At 34.6% G+C, this 5,597-nt stretch overlaps 1 pseudogene; it reads right to left on the bottom strand.

Moving 5' to 3' along the window:
• Positions 1 to 4,140: 4,140 nt before the first annotated feature.
• LOC140502831 (14-3-3 protein zeta/delta pseudogene) lies at positions 4,141 to 4,863 on the bottom strand (annotated as a pseudogene).
• Positions 4,864 to 5,597: the final 734 nt, after the last annotated feature.

Genomic DNA, 5,597 nt, shown 5'->3' with positions numbered 1-5,597 from the left:
AAAAGGATTTGTTCTGTAAAACTTGGATTCAGTCAAAAAACTACACTTGAGGACCTAAGGGCCACATGTGGACTTGAGGCCTCTGGTTCCTCTCTCTTCCATTTATACAATGGAGAGAGTATAGTGGGGAGTGAGCAACACACAGGTGGGTACAGAGATTCATCTTACCCACAGGGAAGTAGGAGTGAAAGAGGCTAAGAGAAAGAGAGAATAAAAAGAGAGAATTAAAAAAAGGAGAATAAAAGGGAAGGCAAATTAAGGGAAGAGAGTAGTCAGAAGCAAAATAAGATTTTTAAAGAAGGGAAATGTAAAAAGAAAGATAAATATAATGGAATAAGATGGTGAGAAATACAGTTAACAGTCATAACTATGAATGTGAATGGAATGAATTCACAGAATAGAAGAGACTGTTGAATACATTAGAAAACTATAATCCAATAATATGTTATTTTCAAGAAATACACTTGAAACAGAAAGATACACATAGAACTAAGGCATGGGACTGGAGCACAATCTATTAAGCTTGAGCTGAAGCTCTAAAAAGACAGGACTGATAATGATGATTTCAGACAAAGCAAAAGTAAGAATAGACTTGATTTAAAAGAATAACTGGTGAAATTACATTTTGTTAAAAGATGATAGGCAATGAATTGATAGAAAAAGTGAACATTTATCCATCAAATGATGGCATATAAATTCCTTAAAGGGCAATTTTAGTTAGTTATAAGAGGAAATACAGAACAAAAACATACTGGTTGGAAACACAATTTACCCCTCTCAGACCTTAATAAACCAACCACAAAATAAATAAGAAAGATCTTATGGACAGGAATGGAATTTTAGAAAGTTGGATATGAGAGACCTCTGGATGATATTGAGTAGGAATAGAAAAGAGTATGTCTATTCTCAGATGGGCATGGAAACTTCATTAGAAAATTGCCCTGGGTTAAGGCATAAAAAAAAATACACAAAGAGATGCAGAAAAGTAGAAATATTAAATGCACTGATTTGGAACCATAACACAATAAAAATTATGGTCAATACAGGGCTTTTAAAACATAGAATAAAAATTAATTGGAAAGAAAATAACAATCCTAAAGAATAAATAGGTCAAAGGACAAGTTATAGAAACAATCAATAATGTCAAGAGAGATAATGACAACACAGTCATATCATACCAAAATTTGTAGGATACAGCCACAGCAGTACTGGGGGGGAGGGGAATTAAGTATCTAAATAATTATATCAATAAAAGAAATAGCAGATCAACAACTTGGGCATGGAACTAAAAATATTGGAAAACCAACAAATTAAACCCTCCCAATTAAATACCAAAATAGAAATCATTGAAAAGAAAATCTAAGGAGAGGTTTTAAAAATTTGAAAGAAAAAAAACATTAAACTAATAAATAAAACCAGGAACTTTTTTGGGTGGTGGTAGTGGAAACAATTAAATAGACAAGACTGGCTAGATTGATTTTTTATAAAGAAAGAAAAAAAACCCTAAATTATCAGTATCAAAAATGAAAAAGATGAACCAACTCATGATCAATGAAGATGAAATAAAAGTAATTCTTAGGAACCACTTCATCCAATTTATGCCAATGCAATTAACAAATCTAAATGAAATGGATGAATAGTTACAAAAATATATATTATTCAGAGTACAGAAGAGGAAATAATTTAAATAACTGTGTCTTAGAAACAGAAACTGAAAAAGTCACAAACGAACTCTCAAAAAAAGTCCTAGAATCAGACTGATTTACAAGTGAATTCTACTAAGCATTTGGAGAACATTTAATTCAAATACTACGTAAATTGTTTGCAAAAATATGTAAAGAATTCTACCAATTCCATGTATGATACAAATACATTCTTCTGAAGAGAATCAAACTGAAAAGGAAAACTATAGAACAATTTCCCTAGTAGATCAATAAATAAACATTTATTAACATCTACTCTGTGTCAGGCACTGTTCTAACTGCTAAAATTTCAAGAAGAGGCAAAAGAAAGTCCCTGTTCTCAAGGAACTCACAATTTAGTGGGAGAGACAACCCAACAACTATATACAAAACAAGTTAAGTACAAGATAAATAGGAAATAATTAACCAAGGGAAGACACTAAAATTAATTCATGAACGTTGGTGCAAAATTTTTGAATGAAATATTAGCAAGATTTTATAAATATATATATACACACATACATATATACACATACGCGTATTTGTATGTGTTTATCAATGTATGTGTGTGTATGTCTATATATCTACATGCATATATCACAAAGAACATACCCTATGACTGGGCTAGGTTTATATGTGGACTGCAAGGTCTCTTCCTTCTGGCTTTCTTCAAGTTGCAGCTGAAATCCCACAATCTAAAAGAAACATTTCCCCAACTCTCTTAATTCTAGTGCCTTCTTTTAATTGATTATCTTCACTTTCTCCTTTATTTCATTTCTTTGTACAGAGTAATTTACATATTGTCTCTCCATTCAGGCAATGACCTCCTTGAAATAAGGGGTTAGCTTTTCCCTTGTTTTATATTTTCAGTTCTTAGCACACTGACATGCGTACAATAGGTGCTTAACAAATGTTTGTTTACTTATACGTTGGCTGTTCCCAGTGCTTTCAGAGGAGAAAATCAATGAATCAACTTTTGTTAAGTTCTCCCTGTGCTCAGGGCTAGAAATCTGATTTAATTTAATAAATTCTGGTTGATTCTCTCCCAGACTATGTCCAAGTGGACTAGCATGCAATGAAAACCCGATGGGAGTCTGCAGGACCTTAGGAAAGAGTTGCTTTGACCGCATATTCTCTGCTTATGTGTCTCTCTTCAAGAGTACTACATGACTGTGCCCTTTCTTTTTTTTTTTTAAGTGGAACATATGATTATATTCAGACCACCACCTTTTGTTTTAAAAGAATAACTGAAAATCAGGGTGATGGAGAGGGGAGTTTGGAACAATATGAAACACATGGAACTCTTGCCATTTGGTAATTTTATACTTAAACTTTTTTAAAACCAATTATATAGCTACCAAGTGGGAAGTAAAACTCCAAAATGCACAATTTCCTTTAGAAAAGTTTCAGAATTAAAGATTTGATTTACATGAAAAGCTGTAGAGAAAGTAGTTGAAAAGTCCGTTCGTAAAACTTTTATTCCACTTACATCAACTTCATACACATGTTTTATTAACACTTATGCTTGGATTGTTCATGAAAATTTCTTAAGACATTAAACAAAGCTAGCCATCAACACAAGTTGTTTCCCTGTTAACTATTTTTACAGCATATGTTAGGCAAGTATCAAAAAAATCACAAAAGCAAAAAACCTAAAAAAAGTTAAATACATGAGTTTTTTGTTTTACTGCTGTGCTTGATATACAGTGACTTTATGAATATCAAGCAATTCATTTTTGCTGCATCTTTGCTTGTATATTTGTTCTTAGGTTGCCTAAACTATTTAAATTCAAATAAAATGTGTAGCAAAAATACTGAAAGCAAACAGCAGGTAACTTTAAAAATAATGGAGTGTGAACCTTTTCTGCCCTTCTCCAGAGTAAATTGAATGGGTTAAAACTTTGTCTTAAGGAACACTTTTGCAATTGCAATCATAAAGGTGTACACGTTGAGAATGTGCATTCCACAGATACATATGGAATGACATGTAATATCTATGGGATGTCTGTTTCCATCACAGCCATGAATGCTCCAACCCTAAAGTATGCACAATAACTACACCTGTGGCTAGAACCAATTATCCCTTTATCCCCCAACCATGACAGATCAATATGTAGGCAGTTTTCTTTGCTTAGACATGGAAACTGTTTTAACACTGGCCTTGTGAAATCACAATGTATATGCCAAACATGTAAAACGTGTATAAAAATTCCATATCCCCATATTGGTCACCTCAGATGAAAACAAATAACTCCCCAAATATTAACTGGCTCTACTCCCCTAATATTAAACATAAAAACCACATGGGAAATATAGAAATCCAAATAGAAGTAATATAAACCTGCCATAAATCGTAAACAAAAACTACTTGTCAGACAGCATGGATGACAAATGGTCTACTGTGTAAATTTTAGAATGAAGCAGACAAAAGTTGGAAGGCTGGTTACTTCTCCCCTTCTTATCCTGCTTCAGCTTCATCTCCTTGGATGTCTGATGTCCACAATGTCAAGCTGTCTCTCAGTAATTCCATTATTAGTGTGCTGTCTTTGTATGATTCTTCACTGAATGTATCAAATTCAGCAAAGGCTTCATCAAAAGCTGTCTTTGCAAGGGAGCAGGCTTTCTCTGGAGAGTTCAGGATCTCATAATAGAACACAGAGAAGTTCAAAGCCAGACCCAATCTTATAGGATGTGTTGGTTACATCTGCGTTTTGCTGATTTCAAGTGCTTCTTGATAGACTTGTTGTGATTGATCCACTATTCCTTTCTTGTCATCACCAACAGCAACCTCAGCCAAATAATGGTAGTAGTCTTCTTTCATTTTCAAATAGAAAACTTTGCTTTCTGCTTGTGAAGCATTAGGAATCAAGAACTTTTCCAACAGAGACAGAACATCATTGCAGATATCTCTTAGTTTGGTCTCAATTTTCTTTCTGTATTCTTGGGTCACCTGCTATTTTTTCTCAGCACCTTCTGTCCTTTCCTCAATACTTGAAACAACCCCCCAAGATGACCTTCAGGCCCCTATGACATTTTTGTAAGCAACAGAGAGAATATTCCTCTTCTCATTGGATAATTCAGCTCCTTGCTCAGTTACAGACTTCATGCAGGCTGCCATGTCATCATATTTCTCAGCCTGCTCGGCCAATTTGGCCTTCTGCACTAGCTCATTTTTATCCATGACTGAATGTTCTGTGCCCAGAGTGAGTGGCGGCGGATGGATGGACCGACACAGGGTTCAGCTGTCTCTGGGCAGAGGCAGTGGCAGCGGCAGGGCTGAGACTGTGTCCTGACTGTGCCCTTTCTTCCCACTGATTCTGGGCACATTTGTGGGAGAATCTCCTCCAGGTTATTGCAGACAATTCTTTTTGTTTTTTAATTTTTTTAAAATTTTATTTGTTACGAGTGTTCTACAATCACTTCCATATACCTGAGATTTTCTCCCCCTCCTTTCCCCCGCTTCCCTCCTACTTCCCCACTCCTTCCCTGAGACAACATACAGTTTTATATGGGTTCTACACATACATTCCTATTAAATACATTTTCACCTTAGTCAGGTTGCATAGAAGAATTAAAATGAATGGGAGAACTCATAAAACAAAACAAAATATAGTACTAAAGAAAATGATCTGCTTCATTCTGCGGTTGAATTCGATAGTTCTTTCTATGAATGTGAAAGGAATTTTGCCTTAAGAGATCATTGGGAATTATTTAAGTCCTTGCATTGCAATAAACTACTAAGTCTACCAGAAAAATTCCTCTCACACTGTGGTTATTGCTATGTACAAAGTTCTCCTGGTTCTGCTGCTTTCACTCAGCATCAGTTCATGTAAGTTTTCCAGGCTTCTCTGAAGTCTTCCTGTTCATCATTTCTTATAGGACAATAGTATTCCATTATATTCATATACCACAATT

This window comes from Notamacropus eugenii, chromosome 4 (assembly GCF_028372415.1).
Source record: "Notamacropus eugenii isolate mMacEug1 chromosome 4, mMacEug1.pri_v2, whole genome shotgun sequence".
Taxonomy (NCBI): domain Eukaryota; kingdom Metazoa; phylum Chordata; class Mammalia; order Diprotodontia; family Macropodidae; genus Notamacropus; species Notamacropus eugenii.
This window is presented reverse-complemented; position numbering and strand designations above follow the sequence as displayed.